This window comes from Globicephala melas, chromosome 4 (assembly GCF_963455315.2).
Source record: "Globicephala melas chromosome 4, mGloMel1.2, whole genome shotgun sequence".
NCBI lineage: Eukaryota > Metazoa > Chordata > Mammalia > Artiodactyla > Delphinidae > Globicephala > Globicephala melas.
The window spans coordinates 83,280,719-83,304,165 of record NC_083317.1 but is presented as its reverse complement, the minus strand read 5'-3'; the positions used below and the strand labels follow the sequence as shown (position 1 = coordinate 83,304,165).

At 39.5% G+C, this 23,447-nt stretch overlaps 1 protein-coding gene and 1 pseudogene across 8 annotated transcripts in view; both read left to right on the top strand.

The window, feature by feature from the left end:
- Window positions 1-23,447, top strand: part of YEATS2 (YEATS domain containing 2) — a 109,011-nt gene that overhangs the window by 287 nt on the left and 85,277 nt on the right. For 6 of the 8 annotated variants that reach the window (XR_009563745.1, XM_060298363.2, XM_060298361.2 and 3 more), the window contains exon 2: window positions 18,989-19,062. The exons of 1 other annotated variant lie outside the window; for it this stretch is intronic. The gene's annotated coding sequence lies outside the window, so the exon portion shown is untranslated. Of the gene's footprint in view, window positions 1-44; window positions 83-18,988; window positions 19,063-23,447 lie in introns of those variants that run through there. One more of the 8 variants, XM_060298360.2, reaches the window with a different exon arrangement.
- Window positions 21,571-22,042, top strand: LOC132597199 (large ribosomal subunit protein eL29 pseudogene; annotated as a pseudogene).

The window sequence follows — 23,447 nt, the reverse complement described above, 5'->3', positions numbered from 1 at the left end:
TGGCACCCTGGCTGAGGGGAGGAAGGGAGGGGGCGGGTGACTGACGAGAGGAGAGGATCCGAAGGAGGAGGCTGGGTCCGGGGTGAGTGTGTGTGCCGGGGGAATCTCCGCAGCGGGAACCCGGAATTTGGGTGTGTGAGGGGTGTCATTTTTTAAGGGACACCTTGCTCTCTGAGGGGATGGGGGTCCCCTGGGCCCCACTGGCGGGAGCTTTTAGCACGTTAAACCTGGTGGCCTGCGATGGGATTGGAGACGAGATTTGGCCCCAGCACCGGCAAGTTGTGGATTTATCAGCAGGAATCCTGGAACCTTTCTCCAACCTGTCGGCTTCCCTACCGTCTCCTTCAACCGTTAAGGATGAGTAGGATTTAGAAAGGTTGGAGGATACTCTAGAGATGGTGCCCGAGTTAAAGCACCAGAGGTGTGAGATAGTGCGGGGTGGGAGTGAAAGGCTGCTTTGGTGGGTTGCGGCCAGATTGCAGAAGACAATGAGGTTTATCTCATAACTTTTTTTTTTTCTATTGTGAATGTAATTATGTTGAGGGAAAATATCACCAGTAATTCTACAGCCCTGACACCTCATTCTTAGAATTTTGATATTTGTTTACTACTGTTTTCTTTTAAGCTTGTAACAGTTACGGAGTTGTAACTACAATTTTCCATTCCCTTTTCTCCTTAACATGTAAGAATATAATATTATGTAGTATTCAGCAATATAATTTCCTCTTTCTTAATAAGCAAGTAGTAGGTATTCATCATAGAAAAATTTAAAAATACAAGAAAAATGAGGAAAAGTACCCATAGTTTTACTGTCCAGAGATATTATCATGGAGTGTATATTTTTGGTTTTGTATGTTCTTTCAAAGATAGGAGCAGGTGAAGCCATTCTTAGGAATTTAGTTTTTTTTTTTTTTTTTTTGCGGTACGCGGGCCTCTCACTGTTGTGGCCTCTCCCGTTGCGGGGCACAGGCTCGGGACGCGCAGGCTCAGTGGCCATGGCTCACGGGCCCAGCCGCTCCGCGGCATGTGGGATCTTCCCGGGCCGGGGCACGAACCCGTGTCCCCTGCATCGGCAGGCGGACTCTCAACCACTGCGCCACCAGGGAAGCCCGGAATTTAGTTTTTATGAGAACTCTTTTGAAGGCTGTAAGAAGGAAAGTAGCATAATCTGCTGGGCGGAGGGAGAGGGCAAGAGCGGAAGCTAGAAGATCGGTTAGTTTACAGTACCTTGGACTAGGTCCATGATTGTGGGGATGGAGAAGAGTAAGTAGAAAGATTAACAAATATTTTGGAGGTAGAATGAACAAGACTTGGAAATAGATTGGTGAAAGGGAGAACTCTTTGCTTTTTGATACTTGTTTTGAGCAACTTTGAGTAGATGGCAGCATTCGCTGAGAAGAATGGAAGAGAGAAATTTGAGGTGGGAGAAATCATGAGTTCTGTTTTGGGTGTATTAAATTTGAAATGTATATTAGATATGAAGTTGGTATGTTGAGGAAGCAGTTGGATGTACAGGTTTGGAGCTTCCAGAAGAGAACCTAGAGCTGGAGATAAAAATTTGGGAGTACTCAGTATATAGATGATATTCAAAGTTATAGGACTACCTGTGATCACTTAGGGAAAGAGTGTAGAGAAGTGAAAATTGAGTGAGCCTCAGGCACTATAATGCTTGGAAATCTTATAGAGGAAAACGATGGGCACAGGACAGAAGAAACAGCCAGCGAGGTAAGAGAAAAAAGCAGGAGACTGGTGTCATGGAAACCACAGAGAGAAGTTTCTGGATGATGGAGGCTTGGTCCGTCAGTGCTTCTGAGATGTTTAATGAGTTGCTTACTTGGATTTGGCAACGCAGAGGTTATTAGTTTGGTCATTGGTATTATTATCCAGAGTACTAGAAGTAGGAGGTAGAAACAGATGGGAGTAATTGAATGGGAGTGGGGAAGTGAAGACAATGAGTGTGAATTAGAAACAAGTGCCCCTTGTTCAAGACACCTTATTTTCACCTCCCCCAAACTAAATTTAATAGATGAAAAATTGTGTCTTTAATGTTTCATTCCTTGATTACTAGTATGTTTGAACATTTTTTCACATTTATTGGCCATTTGTGAATTTCTGTTCCTGCCCTTTGTGCGTCTTTTTATTTGTGTTTGTCTTTTCCTGATTGACTTTCTAATTGTCAAGAATTATCTAGATACTAAAAATATGTAGCCTGATACAGAGCTTACAGAATTTCCCCCCTAATGTGTGTCACCATTCCCCACCCCCTGGGAATAAATTGAGTTTATTACCTGTGCTCCATCAGGAAGGGCATGGTTAATAATGGAAAAAGCATACTTACCATTTAACTCCTACGTATACTTTTTTTCAGGTGTAGTAAAATACACATAACGTAAAATTTACCACTGTAACCATTTTTAAGTGTACAGTTCAGTGGTATTAAATACATTTATATCATCGTGCAGCCATCACCACGATCCGTCTCCACAACTCTTTTCATCTTGTAAAACAGAAACACTAAACTTCTCATTTTCTCTTACCCACAGTTATTGGCAATCACCATTCTGCTTTCTGTCTCTATGATTTTGACTAGTTTGAGTACCTCATATAAGTGGATTCAGTCAGCGGTTGTCTTTTTGTGACTGGCTTATTTTACTTAGCATAATGTACTGAAGGTTCATCCATGTTGTAGCATATGTCTCAGTTTCCTTCCTTTTTAAAGGCTGCATAATATTCCAGTGTATATATATATATCACATTTTATCTTTTCATTCATCTGTTGATGAGCAATTGAGTTGTTTCCATCTTTTGGCTCATGTGAATAATGCTCCTAGGAATGTGGGTGCCCAGATACCGGTTTGAGTCCCTGCTTTCAGTTCTTTGGGGGTATTTACACAGAAGTGGAATTGCTGGATCATACAGTAATTCTATTTTTAATTTTTTGAGGAAGCGCCACACTGTTTTCCATAGTGGCTGCACCATTTTATAGTCCCACCACCAATGCACGAGGGTTCCAGTTTCTTCACGTCCTTGCTAACACTTTTCTGCTTTTTGTTTTGTTTTTCTAAAGTAGCCATGCTAATGGCTGTGAGATGATATTTCATTGTGTTTTTGATTTGTACTTCCCTAATATTAGTGATGTTTAATATCTTTTCATGTGCTTATTGACCATTTGTATATCTTTGGAGAAATATCAATTCAAATCCTTTGCCCATTTTGAATCGAGTTCTATGTTTTGTGTTTAGGTCTTTGATCCATTTTGAGTTAATTTTTGTACCTGGCATTAGTTAAGGATCCAAATTCATTTTTTTGCACATAGATATCCAGTTTTCCTAGCACTGTTTGTTGAAAAGATTGATTTTTCCCCATTAAATGGTCTTGGCACCCTTGCCAAAGATCATTTGAGCATATATGCAAGAGTTAATTTTGGGGCTATTTTATTCCATTGGTCTATATATCTGTGTTATGCCAGTACCACGCTGTTTTGATTACTGTAGCTTCTAGTAAGTTTTGAAATCAGGAAGTGTGAGTCCTCCAGTTTTGTTCTTTTTCAAGATTGTTTTGGTTATTCAGGGTCCCTTGAGATTCCATATGAATTTTGGGATGGGTTTTTCTATTTCTGCAAAAAATGTCATTGAGATTTCAGTAGGTATTGCATTGACTTTGTAGATGGCTTCGGGTACTATTGACTTTTTAACAGTATTAGGTCTTCCAGTCCATGAAAATGGGATGTGTTACCATTTATTTGTCTTCTTTAATTTCTTTCAGCAATATTTTGTAGTTTTCATTGTATATATCTTTTACCTTCTTGGTTCGTTCCTAAGTATTTTATTCTTTTTGATGCTATTATAAATGGAAATATTTTTGTAATTTCCTTTTCAGATTGTTCATTGTTTGTGTATAGAAATGTAACTGATTTTTATGTGATGACTTGGTATCCTGCTACTTTGCTGAATTAATTTATTCTACCAGTTTTTTGGTGGAATCTTTAGGGTTTTCTACATATCTTCCCATATTAAAATTCCTTTATAGTCATTCAATGGATACACTGTAATTTGCTATGGACTATTTCCAGTTTTTTATTATGAAGTTTTTTATTATATTCTAAATATATAGAAAGTGGAGAACTAATATTTAAGTTGTAGATCTGTTAAGTACAGCCCATGTATGATGTATATCACCAGTCTTGAGAGTATTTCCTTAGTATAGATTCCAAGAAATACTTGATCCTCCTCTCTTCTCATTTGCTCATGCAGAATAGAATTCTTCATTGCCATCTCCTTAAAGTGGCCCCCACCTCTTGCTTTTAACTAAACCTGCCCCCCTTTCAGTCTGTTTTCTACACTGCCACTGAATGGAGGGTGAGGGTCAGCATTGGTGCACTTTTCCCTCATAGAAAACAAGACTTATGAAGCAGATTGTTTCTATAGCATCTGTTCTGTGGGAGTTAGAAAAAAATTTTTTGAAGGCTGGGGTGCACTTCATGGATGAATTGGAATTTATTTTGATTCTTGAAGGATGAATAGCATTTCAGTAAGCAGAGAGAAGTTATGGATGAAATGTGAACCCGTTGGAAGGTAATTAGGAGAAGTTCAAGCATGTGAACTTTGATGACTGTAGGCAGGGAGAGGTAGAAGAACTAGTTCTCCTAACCAAGGATTGTTTATTCTGTTTATCTGAAGAGTGAGCTTGGGGTAAGTGTGGGGAGAGACCTGTTATGTGGTGGTAATGAAGGCTGGCGGTGACCAGAATGCCAAGGAGCAGGAGCTTCAACTTTATTCATAATGTTTTTACTTACAGAGTTGTGGATATGTTGGTGATTGTTATTTATTTTGTTTTTTTAAACTAATTTAGTTTATTTGAGTGTATACTTATTCGTTGAGACATAATTCACATAAGATAGAATTCACCATTTTAAAGTGTATAATTCAGTGGTTTTTTTAGTATATTCACAAGGTTGTACAACCATTACTACCATCTAATTCCGTAACATTTTCATGATTCCGGAAAGAAACCCCGTACATATTTGCAGTCAGTCCCAGTTCCCTCCTCCCCTCATCCCCTGGCAGCCACTTTCTGTGTCTATGGATTTGCCTGTTTCTGGACATTTCATAGAAATATAATCATGTAACATGTGGCCTTTTGTGTCTGGCTTCTTTCACTTAATTAGCATGATATATTCAAAGTTGATTGGTGTTGTAGCATGTGTTGGTACTTTATTCTTTTTTATTGCTTAATAATACATTGTATGATTATATCACATTTTGTTTATCCAATCATCAATTGACATTTGAGTTGCTTCCATTTTTTTCACTATTGTGAATAATGTTGTTATGAACATTCACATACGTACAAGATTTTTTGTGGACATATGTTTTTAGTTCTTTTGAATGTATACCTGGGTGTGGAATTGCTAGGTCACATAGTAATTCTGTGTTTAACTTTTTGAGGAACTGCCAAACTGTTTTCCACAACAGTTGCACCATTTTACATTTCCACCAACAATGTATGAGGGCTCCCATTGTGTATTCTTTTTATATTTTAAAATTTATTTTATTTATATATTTTTGGCTGCATTGGGTCTTCGTTGCTGCATGCGGGCTTTCTCTAGTTGGGACGAGCGGGGGCTACTCTTCATTGTGGTACCTTGGCTTCTCATCGTGGCGGCTTCTCTTGTTGCGGAGCAAGGGCTCTAGGCCTACAGGCTCCGTAGTTGTGGCTCGCGGTCTCTAGAGCACAGGCTCAGTAGTTGTGGCGCACTGGCTTAGTTGCTCCGTGGCATGTGGGAGCTTCCCAGATGAGGGCTCAAACCCGTGTGCCCTGCATTGGCAGGCGGATTCTTAATCACAGCGCCACCAGGGAAGCCCACCATTGTGTATTCTTTATACGTTTTTTGACAGTTTATATTTAATAGCTGTGTGTGTGTTTAGATTGCTTCATTGAGGTACAATTGGCATACCACAATCTGCACATATATAAAGTGTATAATTTGATAAGTTTTGACATATTTATGCATCTGTGAAAACATCACCACAATCAAGATAGTAAACATATGCATCATCCCCCCAATTTTTCTAATGCCCCTTTGTGATCCTTCTCTCTCCCTTCCCCATCATTGCCCCATACCACAACCACCACTGATCAGGTTTCTGTCACTATAGACTAGTTTGCATTTTGTATAAATGTTACCATTGTAGTATATACTTTTTTCTTAAGCTGGCTTCTTTCACTCAGCATCATTTTGAAATTAATTCATGTTGCTGCATGTATTGGCTAATTCTTTTTTATTTTATAAGTTTATTTATTTATTTACGGCTGCCTTGGGTCTTTGTTGCTACGCGCGGGCTTTCTCTAATTGCGTTGAGCGGGGGCTACTCTTTGCTGCGGTGCGTGGGCTTCTTAATGCGGTGGCTTCTCTTGTTGTGGAGCACGGGCTTCAGTAGTTGTGGCATGTGGGCTCAGTAGTTGTGGCACACAGGCTTCAGTAGTTGTGGCTCACAGGCTCTAGAGCGCAGGCTCAGTAGTTGTGGCTCACGGGTTTTGTTACTCCGTGACATGTGGGATCTTCCCGCACCAGGGCTTGAACCCGTCTCCCCTGCATTGGCAGGCAGATTCTTAACCACTGTGCCACCAGGGAAGTCCCTGGTTAATTCTTTTTTATTGAAGAGTATGTTCTATTGTATGGATATATCGCAATTTGTTTACCCATTTGCCTACTAATGGACATTCGGGTTGTTTTTAGTTTTTGACTATTACAAATAACATTGCTGTGAACATTTGTGTTTTTGTATGGACATAGGCTTTTATTTCTCTTGGGAAATACCTAGGAGTGGAATGGCTGGGTCATATGGTAGGGAATTTTTAATTTTTTTTAAGAAACTCCCAAGCTGTTTTCCAAAGTGATTTACCATTTTGCATTCCCACCACCAATGCATGAAAGTTCCAGTTGTTTCACATTCTCTGTAGTTGTGTCTTTTAAACATATAGAGAAGTAAGAAGAAAACAGAAAGAGACATAAACCCTTTTGGCATTTTCCTCCCCCAAATAATGCATGTACATGGTTAGAAAATTCAAACATTGTAGTCAGGAATAAAATGAAATGCAAAACCACTACCCAGAGGCAACTGTTGTTAAATCATTTTTTATCCTTTCTTCCAGAAAAACCTACACAGGCATCTACCCGCATATTTTTGGGTTTCTCTGCTCTTTCCCCTAGTTTACACAGAAAGAATCAAAGTATACACACCATCTGCACCTTGGCTTTTGTTCACTTTACAATTTATTTTAGAGGTATTTCCATATCAACACATTCTTTTTAATGGCTACATTGCAGAACATTTTTGCTATATGAAAACATGAATATGTTCCAGTGCAATTGATATAATAGGGAACTATTTTGAGTATACCGTGAATTTCACATTCGCTCATGCGTGATTTCATCTGCAAGAAATGCTAGGTGAATGCAGAAAACGGCACCTGCTGAATTGAGCCATGGCAAAAATACACAAGCCACACGCAGGCACACACCTCAGACATCCTCCAGCAACCTCAGTTTGCTGTGTTATGAGCCACACCCATCCACATCTGGTGTTACACTTTTCTGTTGATTTCAGATTAGCCTCATTACCACTTCAAGGTAACTCAGCAAGCTGTAACTTTTCAATGCCCACTTCCACAAGCAAACTTGAGGTCTTTTTCAAGGCAAACTTCCAAGTTTATTGTCACACGTAGGTATTTCTTAACCATTTAATGTGTAGAACTGTGCTGCCATTTTTACAATATTAGATTCCTTTTTTTATTTGATTCCCTTTTTTTCTTAATGTCACTGATAAAATTTTTGAGTGTTGGGCCCAAACCCATTTTTCCTATAAGCCTTGTGGTTTTTGTTATGCAATGTTATACAGCGTGGTGATTTTTAGAAATGCATATGTCACATTACAGTGGAACTGATTTATTCCATAGTATGAATGTACATAATTTCTTTTAAGTTTTGTTTTTAAAAATTATGAAATACATCATATGTATATTAAAGAGCACATATAATAAGGAGGTATGTTTTAAAGAATAATAATAAAGTAACAAATACCTACTTAGCTATCACCCAGCTTAAGAAATAGATCAGCCGGACTTCGCTGGTGGCACAGTGGTTAAGAATCCGCCTGCTGACACAGGGGACATGGTTCGAGCCCTGGTCCGGGAATATCCCACATGTTGCCGAGCAACTAAGCCCGTGCGTCACAATGAAGTGTAGACCCCGCTCTCCACAACTAGAGAAAGCCTGTGCGCAGCAACGAAGACACAACACAGCCATAAATAAATAAATGAATGAATGAATGAATTAAAAAACATAGGAAATCACTAATACTTTTGAACCTCCTTGTGTTCCTGTCGCTGATCATTTTATACCTTTTTTGAATATCTGAAACATTTGATTAAAAAACTAAATTTGAAAGTGTTAACAGTCCGTGCCTCTGGTCTTCCAAATGTTGATTAGGAACTGGTCTTCCTAAGGTTGATTCCCCAGGTGACTGCCTTGCCCTCCTGCAAGTGTACACATAGCATGTACACGCATACTTGGGGAAGGATAATCTGCAAATAGATTTCTGTTTAAGGTTAATGTATAGTGGGTTTGTCATTGTTATTATTTATAATGCCTTTATTGATTTCTAATTCACATACCATAAAATTCACTCCTTTAAGCTCATGCAGCTCAATATCAAAAAAACAAACAACCCAATCCAAACATGGGCAGAAGACCTAAATAGACATTTCTCCAAAGAAGATATACATATGGCCAAGAGGCATGTGAAAAGATGCTCAACATCAATAATTACTAGAGAAATGCAAATCAAAACTACAATGAGGTATCACCGCACACCAGTCAGAATGGCCATCATCAAAAACTCTACAAACAACAAATGCTGGAGAGGGTGTGGAGAAAAGGGAACCCTCTTGCACTGTTGGTGGGAATGTAAGTTGATGCAGCCAATATGGAGAACAGATGAAGGTTCCTTAAAAAACTAAAAATAGAACTACCATACGACCCAGCAATCCCACTACTGGGCATATACCCTGAGAAAACCATAATTCAAAAAGAGTCATGTACCACAATGTTCATTGCAGCTTTATTTACAATAGCCAGGAGATGGAAGCAACCGAAGTGTCCATCAACAGATGAATGGATAAAGAAGGTGTGGCACATATATACAATGGAATATTACTCAGCCATAGAAAGAAAATTGATTTATTTGTAGTGCGGTGCATGGAGCTAGAGTCTGTCATACAGAGTGAAGTAAGTCAGAAAGAGAAAAACAAATACCGTATGCTAACACATATATACGGAATCTAAAAAAAAAAAAAGGTTCTGCAGAACCTAGGGGCAGGACAGGAATAAAGACACAGATGTAGAGAACAGACTTGAGGGGCAAGGGTAAGGTGGGACGAAGTGAGAGAGTGGCGTGGACATATATGCACTACCAAATGTTAAATAGATAGCTAGTGGGAAGCAGCTGCATAGCACATGGAGGTCAGCTCAGTGCTTTGTGACCACCTAGAGGGGTGGAATAGGGAGGGTGCAAGGGAGATGCAAGAGGGAGGAGAAATGGGGATATATGTATATGTATAGCTGATTCACTTTGTTATACAGCAGAAACTAACACACCATTGTAAAGCAATTATATTCCAATAAAGATGTTAAAAAATAAATAAATAGAGTAAACAATGTAAAAAACCAATTCACTCCTTTAAAGTGTAATACTTGGGGGGTTTTTTGGTTTGTTGTTTTTAGTATATTTACAAAGTTGCACAACCATCACTGTATCTAATTCCAGAAAAATTTCATCAATAGGTAGATTTTTGTAAATAGGTAGATTTTCTAGATTAGGCAGTGTTGCTAAAGAAAAACCAAATTTCTGAAAAATGTCTTATGTTTTAAGGTACTTGTTTTCTTTCTAGAATCTCAGCTCTTGATAGAAAGGCATGAGACTTATCCCCATAGGATTGACTGTCAGTTTGAAAGCTCCAGTGAAAAAAATCCCTATTTAGTGAAGTGTGCAAAATTTGGCTTAATTTATATATTCTCAGTGACTGTGGCCAAGAGTTTGACACAGTCTTGATCTGGTCCAGTTCCTTTCTTTCCTTTTCAGCCCTTATTTGTAGACAAGTCTTTTTTTTTTTCCTCTTTTTGCTTCTCTTGGAAAGAAAACTTTTATGGCTTCACAACTGAAACAACAAGATTGTCATATGAGTCAGAATTATCACTTTAGGTAATTCCAGTGATTTTTGTCTGAAAGTGGCTCTAAGGAAGTTACTGGAATGTTATATGGCCTACCTTCTGTCAACTTAAGAAGAATTTACCGTAAATATATCAAAACCTGTAAACTTCCCAGATAGCTCAGTCTGTCTACAAAGAGTATGTTTAAGAGGTCGGGTAAAGGAAGGGTAAACCTACCTAAAGCCAGCTCTCCAGTTGTTGCACTAATGGATAGAAGCAGGGTGTTCATAATTTAGTATAGTTGTTTGATCCTAAACTCTTCTTCTTGTTACTTTGTAAGACTGGAGACAGAATACTGTCCTGAATGGATCCTGGGACAGACCTTATATAGCAACTTTTGTAGTCTTAAGCAGTTTTATTTATAATAGGAAAGTAGGTGTTTTTGACCTGGAAATATATAATACTTAAATAATGAAACAGGTTTTTTGAGCTCAGCTGTCTAACTGTCCCATTTTGCTCACCTCTTTACATGTCACACTGGGGACGGCTACATCAACCGAGTGGATCACATCAGTTTGATGCAAATGACCAACGTCTATCAGCTTCCCACCATTCTGGTCCAGTGTAAAATTGTGGCTATTTTTATTTAAAAGACCTATTTTTTCCCATACCAGGTGGGTTGAAGAAACAGTGATTGTGTTGGCCGACACAGGGCTCAAACCTGTGTCCCCTGCATTGGCAGGCGGATTCTTAGCCACTGCGCCGCCAGGGAAGTCCCAGCATACAGTATTTGTTTTTCTCTTTCTGACTTACTTCACTCTGTATGACAGACTCTAGCTCTATGCACCTCACTACAAATAACTCAACTTCGTTTCTTTTTATGGCTGAGTAATACTCCCTTGTATATATGTGCCACATCTTCTTTATCCATTCATCTGTCGATGGACACTTAGGTTGCTTCCATGTCCTGGTTATTGTAAATAGTGCTGCAGTGAACATTGTACATGTCTCTTTTTGAATTATGGTTTTCTCAGGGTATATGCCCAGTAGTGGGATTGCTGGGTCATATGGTAGTTCTATTTGTAGTTTTTTAAGGAACCTCCATACTGTTCTCCGTAATGGCTGTATCAATTTACATTCCCACCAACAGTGCAAGAGGGTTTCCTTTTCTCCACACCCTCTCCAGCATTTATTGTTTGTAAATTTTTTGATGATGGCCATTTTCTGACCAGTGAGAGGTGATACCTCATTGTAGTTTCGATTTGCATTTCTCTAATGATTAGTGACATTGAGCATCTTTTCATGTGTTTGTTGGCAATCTGTGTATCTTCTTTGGAGAAATGTTTAGGTCTTCTGCCCATTTTTGGATTGGGGTGTTTTTCTGGTATTGAGCTGCATGAGCTGCTTGTAAATTTTGGAGATTAATCCTTTGTCAGTTGCTTAGTTGGCAAATATTGTCTCCCATTCTGAGGGTTGTCTTTTCGTCTTGTTTATGGTTTCCTTTGCTGTGCAAAAGCTTTTAAGTTTCATTAGGTCTCATTTGTTTGTTTTTATTTCCATGTCTCTAGGAGGTGGGTCAAAAAGGATGTTTCTGTGATTTATGTCATAGAGTGTTCTGCCTATGTTTTCCTCTAAGAGTTTTATAGTGTCTGGCCTTACACTTACAGTGTCTGGTCTTTAATCCATTTTGAGTTTATTTTTGTGTGTGGTGTTAGGGAGTGTTCTAATTTCATTCTTTTACATGTAGCTGTCCAGTTTTCCCAGCCCCACTTATTGAAGAGGCTGTCTTTTCCCCATTGTATATTCTTGCCTCCTTTATTAAAGATAAGGTGACCATATGTGGGTGGGTTTATCTTTGGGCTTTCCATCCTGTTCCATTGATCTATATTTCTGTTTTTGTGCCAGTACCATACTGTCTTGATTACTGTAGGTTTGTAGTATAGTCTGAAGTCCGAGAGCCTGATTCCTCCAGCTCTGTTTTTCTTTCTCAAGGTTGTTTTGGCTATTTGGGGTCTTTTGTGTTTCCATACAAATTGTGAAATTTTTTGTTCTAGTTCTGTGAAAAATGCCATTGGTAGTTTGTTGGGGGTTACATTGAATTTGTAGATTGCTTTGGGTAGTAGAGTCATTTTCACAATGTTGATTTTTTCAATCCAAGAACATAGTATCTCTCTCCATCAGTTTGTATCATCTTTAATTTTTTTCATCAGTGTCCTATAGTTTTCCGCATACAGGTCTTTTGTCTCCTAAAGTAGGTTTATTCCTAGATATTTTATTCTTTTTGCTGCAGTGGTAAATGGGAGTGTTTCCTTAATTTCTCTTTCAGATTTGTCATCATTAGTGTATAGGAATGCAAGAGATTTCTGTGCATTAATTTTGTATCCTGCTACTCTGCCAAATTCATTGATTAGCTCTAGCAGTTTTCTGGTAGCATCTTTAGGATTCTCTATGTATAGTATCATGTCATCTGCAAACAGTGACAGTTTTACTTCTTTTCCTATTTGGATTCTTCTTATTTCTTTTTCTTCTCTGATTGCTGTGGCTAAAACTTCCAAAACTATGCTGAATAATAGCAGTGAGAGTGGGCAACCTTGTCTTGTTCTTGATCTTAGAAGAAATGGTTTCATGTTTTCACCATTGAGAATGATGTTAGCTGTGGGTTTGTCATATATGGCCTTTATTATGTTGAGGTAGTTTCCCTCTATGCCTACTTTCTGGAGAGATTTTATCATAAATAGGTATTGAATTTTGTCTAAAGCTTTTTCTGCATCTATTGAGATTATCATATGGTTTTTATCCTTCAATTTGTTAATATGGTGTATCACATTGATTGATTTGCATATATTGAAGAATCTTGCATTCCTGGGAAAATTCCACTTCATCGTGGTGTATGATCCTTTTAATGTGCTGTTGGATTCGGTTTGCTAGTATTTTGTTGAGGATTTTTGCATCTATATTCATCAGAGATATTGGCCTGTAGTTTTTTTGTGACATCTTTGTTTGGTTTTGGTATCAGGATGATGGTGGCCTCATAGAATGAGTTTGGGAGTATTCCTCCCTCTGCTGTATTTTGGAAGAGTTTGAGAAGGATGGGTGTTAGCTCTTCTCTGAATGTTTGATAGAATTCGCCTGTGAAGCCATCTGGTCCTGGGCTTTTGTTTGTTGGAAGATTTTTAATCACAGTTTCAATTTCAGTGCTTGTGATTGGTCTGTTTATATTTTCTATTTTTTCCTGGTTCAGTCTTGGAAGGTTGTGCTTTTCTAAGAATTTGTCCATTTCTTCCAGGTTGTCCATTTTATTGGCATAGAGTTGCTTGTAGTAATCTCTCATGATCCTTTGTATTTCTGCAGTGTCAGTTTACTTCTTTTTCATTTTTAATTCTGTTGATTTACGTCTTCTCCCTTTTTCTCTTGATGACTCTGGCTAATGGTTTATCAATTTTGTTTATCTTCTCAAAGAACCAGCTTTTAGTTTTATTGATCTCTGCTATTGTTTCTTTCATTTCTTTTTCATTTATTTGTGATCTATCTTTATGATTTCTTTCCTTCTGCTAACTTTGGGGTTTTTTTTGTTCTTTCTCTAATTGCTTTAGGTGTAAGGTTAGGTTGTTTATTTGAGATGTTTCTTGTTTCTTGAGGTAGGATTGTATTGCTATAAACTTCCCTCTTAGAACTGCTTTTGCTGCATCCCATAGGTTTTGGGTCATTGTGTTTTCCTTGTCATTTGTTTCTAGGTATTTTTTGCTTTCCTCTTTGATTTCTTCAGTGATCTCTTAGTTATTTAGTAGCGTATTATCTAGCCTTCATGTATTTGTATTTTTTACTGTTTTTTTTCCTGTAATTGATATCTTGTCTCACAGCGTTTTGGTCGGAAATGATACTTGATATGATTTCAGTTTTCTTAAATGTACCAAGCCTTGATTTGTGACCCAAGATATGGTCTGTCCTGGAAAATGTTCCATGAGCACTTGAGAAGAAAGTGTATTCTGTTGTTCTTGGATGGAATGTCCTATAAATATCAATTAAGTCCATCTTGTTTAGTGTGTCATTTAAAGCTTGTGTTTCCTTATTTATATTCATTTTGGATGATCTGTCCTTTAGTGAAAGTGGGGTGTTAAAGTTACCTACTATTATTGTGTTACTGTCGATTTACCCTTTTATGGCTGTTAGCATTTGCCTTATGTATTGAGGTGCTCCTATGTTGGGTGCATAAATATTTACAATTGTTTTATCTCCTTCGTGTATTGATTGCTTGATCATTACATAGTGTCCTTCTTTGTCTCTTATAATAGTCTTTATTTTAAAGTCTATTTTGTCTGATATTAGAATTGCTACTCCAGCTTTCTTTTGATTTCTATTTGCATGGAATATCTTTTTCCATCCCCTCACTTTCAATCTGTATGTGTCCCTAGCTAGGTCTGAAGTGGGTCTCTTGTAGACAGCATGTGTATGGGTCTTGTTTTTGTATCTATTCAGCCAGGCTACGTCTTTTGGTTGGAGCATTTAATCCATTTACATGTAAGGAAATTATTGATATGTGTGTTCCTATTACTGTTTTCTAATTGTTTTTGGTTTGTTTTTGTAGGTCTTTTCCTTCTCATGTGTTTCCTACCTAGAGAAGTTCCTTTAGCATTTGCTGTAAAGCTGGTTTGGTGGTGCTGAATTCTCTTAAGTTTTGCTTATCTGTAAAGGTTTTAATTTCTCCATCAGATCTGAATGAGATCCTTGCTGGGTAGAGTAATCTTGATTGTAGGTTTTTCCCATTCAGCACTTTAAATATGTCCTGCCACTCCATTCTGGCTTGCAGAGTTTCTGCTGAAAAATCAGCTGTGAACCTTATGGATAGTCCCTTACATGTTATTTGTTGCTTTTCCTTTGCTGCTTTTAATATTTTTTCTTTGTATTTAATTTTTGATAGCTTGATTAATATGTGTCTTGGTGTGTTTCTCTTTGAGTTTATCCTTATGGGACTCTCTGTGTTTTCTGGTCTTGACTGTTTCCTTTCCCATGTTAGGGAAGTTTTCAACTGTAATCTCCTCAAATATTTTCTCAGACCCCTTCTTTTTCTCTTCTTCTGGGACCCCTATAATTCGAATGTTGGTGCATTTAATGTTGTCCCAGAGGTCTCTGAGACTGTCCTCAATTCTTTTCATTCGTTTTTCTTTATTCTGCTCCCTGGCAGTTATTTCCACCATTTTATCTTCCAGCTCACTTATCTGTTCTTCTGCCTCAGTTATTCTGTTATTCTTTCTAGAGTATTTTTAATTTCGGTAATTGTGTTGTTCATCACTGTTTGCTCTTTAGTTCTTCTAGATCCTTGTTAAATGTTTCTTGCATTTTCTCTGTTCTGTTTCCGAGATTTTGAATCATCTTTACTGTCATTACTTTGAATTCTTTTTCGGGTGTGTTGCCTATTTTGTCTTCATTTATTTGGTCTTGTAGGTTTTTATCTTCTTCGTCTGTAATGTATTTTTTTTTTCATTTTTTTTTTTTGTTGTTGGGTGGTGCTGTATTCCTGTCTACTGGTCATTTGGCCTGAGGTGTCCAGCCCTGGAGTTTGCAGGCAGCTGGATAGAGCTGGGTCTTGGTGCTGAGGTGAGGACCTCTGGGAGGGCTCACTCCGATTGATATTCCCTGGGGTCTGAGGTTCTGTGTTAGTCCAGCGGTTTGGACTCAGAACTCCCACCACAGGAGCTCGGGCCCGACCTCCAGACTGGGAACCAAGATCCCACAAGCTTCGTGGCATGGTTAAAAAAAAAAAGGGAAGAAAGAAAGAAGAAGAGGAGTAGTACAATATCAAGAATAAAAAACAAAATAAAATTCGAAAGATAAAAAATGTATTAGTAGAAATAAAACTATAATTGAGACAACTGCAACAAGGTAAAAGAAAACCACAACAGAAAAAAGAAAAGAAAAGGGGGGGAACAAGTCAAAAGGAGGGATCACTAACAAAATATAAAGAATAAAATAAAGTTAGAGAAATAAAAGATTTATTAGGAAAAATAAAAATATAAAAGAATCAAGAACAATGAATCAACAAGGTAAAACAGAAACCCAGTCTAAAAGAGGAAAACAGAAAAGAAAACCAAAAAAAAAAGAAAAAAAGCCTTGGCTTTGGGGGCGGAATTTAGGTGGGGGTGGAACTTAGGCAGGGGCGGGGTTTAGGGTGGGGCGGGACCTAGGCCAGTGGGGGCAGTGACATTTGAGCGTGGGGCGGGGCCTAGGCGAGGCACCGTTCAACCGGAGACCCAGAGAACTGGGTCCGGTTCTCTGCTCAGGACCTGTGCAGAAGGGGAGAGGCAGCACGTGGAAAGGAGGGCCTCTGGAATGTGGAGTTCCCTGGAGTTTGGAGGTAGGGCACTGAGTGAGGGTGTGTGGGTGGGGTTTAGGCCCCGAGTGTTGGAGCGGGACTCCGAGTGTAGAGGTGGGGCCCAGGGTGGGGGTGTGGGGTGGGGCTTGGGTTCTGCACAGCAGGAAGGAGGCTCTGAGGACAGAGGATTAGGCCCAGGAGCCCAACAGGCTTCCTGGTGCCTAAGTGGACAGGGAGAGCACTGGCCCCGTTCCCTTCTGTTACTCCGTGCCCCTCCCCAACTCTCTCCCCCAGGGCCTCCCCCGTCACCGCTGGCCCCCTAACCGTGGGTGGGTCCCGCTGGGTGTAGGAACTCCTCCCCTATCCCAGCCGCCTCTCAGGGATGCTGGTCCCGGAGGTCCGGCCTTACCTTTGCTCCCCTTTCCATCCCTCCCACTCCCTCAGGACCCGCACGGCTGGAGGGGGCCTAGGTGGGCAGAGGATCAGGCCCAGGATCTCAACAGGTTCCTGGGGGTCCAAGTGGACAGGGGAAACCTGGCCACACTCCCTTTTGATCCTCTGCCCTCCCAGTACTTCCCCAATTTCCCCCTTCTGGCATGGGATCCCTTCCCCTCCCCTAGCCTCCCCTCTGGGGAGCCAATCCCCTCCTGCCTCCATTTCTCCTCCCCCTTCACTCCCTCCCATGCCGCATGTCCTACCTGGTTGCTGGGGGTTCTTCCTGTCCCCTTCGGTGTCTGTGGTCCCCCACTGATGCCTGGTAGGTGCCCTAGTTGTGAGGAGGCAGGCATTCTGCGTCCTCCTAGTACGCCATCTTGACTCCACCTCTCCTGATCTCTTTTTTAAAATTTATTTTATTGAAGTTTAGTTGATTTGCAAGTTGTGTTAATTTCTGCTGTACAGCAAATTGATTCAGTTATACGTATGTATACATTCTTCTTTTTCATATTCTTTTCTGTTATGGTTTATCACAGGATATTGAATATAGTTCGCTGTGCTATACAGTAGGACCTTGTTGTTTATCCAGACAGAAGTTTTAAATTTCTCACCATTCTGAGTTAACATGATGAAATCTCGTGCCATCCCAGTTCTGTCCCACCTGGGATGTGAATCATCCCTTTGTCCTGTGTATTCTGCCCTTTAGTCACTAAGTAGCCATCTTGGTATCATATCAACTGTTGAGGTATCAGTGCTCATGTTCAAGTCATCCTTATTTTACTTAATAATGGCACCACAGTGAAAGAGTGGTTATGCTGGCAATTCAGATATGCCAAAGAGAAGCCGTAAAGTGCTTCCTTTAGGTGAAAAGGTGAAAGTTAATAAGGAAAGAAAAAAGTTGTATGCTGAGGTTGCTAAGATCTGCCTTACAAACGAATATTCCATCTGTGAAATTGTCAAGAAGGAAAAACAAATTCGTGCTAGTTTTTTTTTTTCACACCTCATATTGCAAAATTTATGGCTACAGGGTGTGAAGAGTACCTAGTTAAGATGGAAAAGGCATTAAATTTGTGGTGATAGAGTTGAACAGAAGACAGGGTTCATTACTGTTCTTTGTTTCAGGCATCCACTGGGGTCTTGGAACGTATCCCCCACAGATAATGGGGGGACTATGGTAGACTGGGTTTTGTGTATAAGACCTGGCTTAGAATAACTAGGATGGAGTTTTTTTTTTTTTTTAACATCTTTATTGGAGTATAATTGCTTTACAATGGTGTGTTAGTTTCTGCTTCATAACAAAGTGAATCAGCTATACATATATCCCCATATCTCTTCCCTCCTGCGTCTCCCTCCCTCCCACCCCCCCATCCCACCCCTCTAGGCGGTCACAAAGCACCGAGCTGATCTCCCTGTGCTATGCGGCTGCTTCCCACTAGCTTTCTATTTTACATTTGGTAGCGTATATATGTTCATGCCACTCTCTCACTTAGTCCCAGCTTACCCTTTCCCCTCCCCATGTCTTCAAGTCCATTCTCTACGTCTGTGTCTTTATTCCTGCCTGCCCCTAGGTTCTTCAGGACCACTTTTTTTTTTTATTAGATTCCTTATATATGTGTTAGCATACGGTATTTGTTTTTCTCTTTCTGACTTACTTCACTCTGTATGACAGAGTCTAGGTCCATCCACCTCACTACAAATAACTCAGTTTCATTTAGGATAGAGTTTTTGTTGCTACCAACTTAAATGAAAATCAGAACAAAATCTTCTCTTCTCCCTTTTAGATTTCCCTTGATCTGAGTCTTTCCTATAAATAGGCTACTTCAGATTGCTTGTATTGTGAAAAATAAGCATAATTTTGGGAAGAAGGTTTTCAGTTATCAGTATCAATGGGAGATGACAGCTCTATGGGTAATCTTCAAATAGAGGAGAAATTTAAATTGACACTGAAATATATATTTTGATTTTTTTGAAAGGACTTCTTCATGCCTAATGATTTTTGTCAGTACGATATTAAAATGGTTATTCTTTCTCAGCATGCACATTGGGCAGTCTTTGAGAAGCCTGGATGGTGTTGGAGTAAAAGCTGCTGCTATTTTTAGTTTGCAAGGTAAGGTATAATTCATGAAATGGATCATATGTATATTTGGATTACTGAAAGTCAGTTGCATTTATGTATTTCTAAAGGTCCAATGTTAGACCTATGCAGTTCAAATCACCTTGCTTCTGGAGCTCCCCAATGCTTTATTTATTGCTGGTAATAAAACCTTCTAGTCACGATGCACAGTTCTTTTAATACCCTGCTGGACTGGATTTGTATCTGCTTATATTCACAAATGAAAACTGGTCTCTCGTTTTCCTCTGAGGATGCCTTTTGACCACATCTCCATAGGTTTAGATGTATTGTTTCCTTTTTGCTGATTTTTTTTTTTTTTTTTTTGCGGTACGCGGGCCTCTCACTGTTGTGGCCTCTCCCATTGCGGAGCACAGGCTCTGGACGTGCAGGCTCAGCGGCCATGGCTCACGGGCCTAGCCGCTCTGTGGCATGTGGGATCTTCCTGGACCGGGGCACGAACCCGTGTCACCTGCATAGGCAGGCAGACTCTCAACCACTGTACCACCAGGGAAGCCCTGCTGATAATTTTTAAATAGTCTTATTGAAATTTCCTTCTTTCATATCATAGTGAGTTTTTGTTAATAATTTCATATTTAATTTTATCAAAATCGGAGAATAAAGCTGTAACATTTCCTAATTTTGCAGTAATTGAGACTTTCTTCATATAACTTACATAATTTAATTTAATGAATTTTTCTAGCTATTTAAAATATTTTTTGTTGGGTTCAGAGTTGTATGTATATATTAAATCTGGCTTGTAAATTGTATTATCTATATCATCTGTATTTTCATCTGTTGTCTTCTTGATCTTTTAAATTTCTGAGAGACATATGGTCAAATTCTTCTCTTATGATTTTCTTAAATTCTTGTAGTTCTGGTTTTGTGTTTTGTATGTCTTGACATGATGCTGTTTGATTTATAGTTTATGACATATCTTTATGATTATGTCTTTTAATAGTAACAATCTTTTTTGTATTAAATGGTTTTTGCCTTAAATTATTCTCTCTGCCAGTAATCTTGCCATGTGTGCTTTTTGTTTGCATGTGTCTGTGTGTAATTTCTTTGCATATCCCTTTATCTTAAACATTTAGCTATAATACCTTTGAAGGTATAGCAGTATCAACAAATAGATTTGTAAGTATTATAGGAAGAATGATGAAAGCTAGTAGTTTGTTCCCTGTGGGTATTTGTATTTTGGCATGTATTTTAGTTATCCCTTCACTTATTTATTCAGTAAATAATTTATTGAGACCTTCCAGGAACTTTGGAGAGGGAATATGGGGAGAGCTGTGTTCGGTAGTATGATTAGGGAAGGCCTTCTCTGATAAGGCAGGCATTTGAGCTAGCATCTCGTAAAGCTAACCTGGGGGAAGAGCATTCCAGGCAGAAGGAACCATAAGTCCAAAAACCCTAGGGAATGATTGAGGTGTTTTTGAGGAATAGAAGGAAAACCAAGGCTTACTTGGTGGTGCAGTAGTTAAGAATCTGCCTGCCAATGCAGGGGACACGGTTTCGAGCCCTGGTCTGGGAAGATCCCCTATGCTGCAGAGCATCGAGGCGCGTGCGCCATAGTTACTGAGCCTGTACTCTAGAGCCCGCGAGCCACAACTACTGAGCCCACGTGCCACAGCTACTGAAGCCAGCACGCCTAGAGCCCGTGCTCTGCAACAAGAGAAGCCACTGTAATGAGAAGCCCGTGCACCGCAACGAAGAGTAGCCCCCGCTCACAGCAGCTAGAGAAAGCCCACACACAGCAACAAAGACCCAATGCAGCCAAAAATAAATAAATGAAATAAATAAATTTTAAAAAGAACAAAAATAAAAAACATTTAAAAAAAAAGAAAGAAAATCAGTGTGTCTGGATCTTAATGATTAAGGATGGAGAAGCAGGCAGGGCCCAATTCATGTAACATTTTGTAGGTCATGTTAGGGAGTATGATTTTATTCTAAGAGTTATGGGAAACCACTGGAAGATTTCAAGCAGGAGAGGGCATGTTCAGATATGTTTGTATAGTCCTTTTCTGAGCTGAGCTACAGTTTACATACAGTGAAATACACAGATTTTAAGTGTACAGTTGGAATGAGTTTTTAACGATTGCATGAACCCGTGTAACCCACACCTTTAAGATAAATATTTCGGGGCTTCCCTGGTAGCTCAGTGGTTAAGAATCCGCCTGCCAGTGCAGGGGACATGGGTTCAGGCCCTGGCCCGGGAAGATCCCACATGCCGTGGAGCAACTAAGCCCCTGTGCCACAACTGCTGAGCCTGAGCTCTAGAGCCCGCAAGCCACAACTACTGAGCCTGCATGCCACAACTACTGAAGCCTGCACGCCTAGAGCCCGTGCTCTGCAACAAGAGAAGCCACGACAATGAGAAGCCCGCACACTGCAACAAAGAGTAGCCCCCGCTCACCGCAACTAGAGAAAGCCCGCGCACAGCAACGAAGACCCAACACAGCCAAAAAAAAAAAAAAAAAAAATTTGGTGGGCCCCAGTGCAGACATGGCCAAGTCCGAGAACCACACCATGCACAACCAGTCCCGAAAATGGCACAGAAATGGCATCAAGAAACCCCAATCACAATGATATGAATCTCTTAAGGGGGTGGACCCCAAGCTCCTGAGAAATATGTGTTTTGCCAAGAAGCACAAGAAGGGCCTAAAGAAGATGCACGCCAACAACACCAAGGTCATGAGTGCACATGCTGAGGCTATCAAGGCCCTCGTAAAGCCCAAGGAGTTCAAGCCCAAGATCCCAAAGGGCAGCAGCCACAACCTCAGTCAGCTTGCCTACATCGCTCACCCCGAGTTTGGGAAACAGGCTCGTGCCCGTATCGCTAAGGGTCTAAAGCTTTAAGGCTCTGCTGGCCAAAGGCCAAGGCCAAGGCCGCAGTTGCAGGTACAGCTGCAGCTCCAACTCTAGTCCAGCTCAGGCTCCCAAAGCTGCCTAGGCCCCCACAAAGGCTCCAGAGTAGAGGCCTTTATCTACCAATGTGAGGACAGAAGGACTGGTGTGACCCCTGGGCTGCTGTCTGCATGGGACTGGTGTCCTCCTGTGCTATTTGTACAAATAAATAGGGGGAAAAAAGATATAAAATAGTTCACCCCAGAAAGAGTCTTTATTCCTCTTCTCAGTCCGTCTCCACTACCAGCACCCCAACTACTATTCTGTTTTCTTTCATCATAGATTAATTTGTGTGTTCTTGAACTTCATGTAAATAGGATCATTCAGTATGTGCTCCTGTTATGTGTCTGGCTTCTTTTACTTACCATAATGAAGATTTATTCCTGTTGTTGGTTGGATCGGGAGTTCATTGGTTATACTACAATTTGTTTACCCATTCTCCTGTTTTGTTTTTTGTAGACATTTTTGAAATGTCTATCTGGCTAATAGAGGAGAATGCATTCTCTCTTTCACATGTTTAATAAAGGAGCACTAGTTGTCTTATTTACAGAGGGGAAAATACTTTGTTTGAAATGAAAATTACAGAAAGGACAGGGCTAAAGAATTATAAAATCATTATTAACATGTTAGGAGCATCTGTCTGTATGGAAGCAGATGGAAAATGATTGTACTGTTGCTCCCCATCCCCCTTCTTAAATCAGATAGGAAAAGTCATCTTGAGTGAAAGCACGAAATACAGTGGTTCTGGTGAGATTCAAATGCCATGAGGATCACAGAATTTTATATATTGAGAAGGTACCTCACTTAGTAAAGTTTCCAGGAACATTATTTATCAGATTTTATTCCTTTACCCAAGAGTTGGCCATATCTTGTATGATGTGGTGTTTGCAAGACAGGGTTCCAGGACTAGATTCTAGAGATTTTAGGTCTTCTCTAACATGAGAACTAAGACCTTTTACTAATAATTTCTAGTGACTCTATATTACATAATTTTTGGTTTAAATTGTACAATTTTCCTTTAAAAATTATTTTTCTTTTCAAAGTATAAGCATTAAAAAGTTTTGTTTTGTTTTCGGTATTTAACCTTTCTCAGAAACTTAGACTTGTTTATGTTATTTGAATGGGTGTGATACAGGGTGGTTTTGCTTTCTTACATTGTATTGCAGTACATGGGGGGAGGAGAATGTGTCTTTTTAAAGTTCAAATTGCCAGTGTTTACTTTTTATAAAGAAGTTATTTCAATGAGAGAAAAATTTTAAATTAGAGGAATCAGCATTACATACATTTCTGTATTTGGATTTGGTCCCATGGTATGGAGAAAATCCTTTCTCACAGACAAATTATGAACAGTAACTGATTTTCTTTTTTAACAGTTTACCACATCAGTATTCTTTTCAATTTCATTTGATTCAAACCCTTAAGAGGATTAGTAGGACATTTTGTTTCAAAGTTGAACCTGACAATATCTAACAACT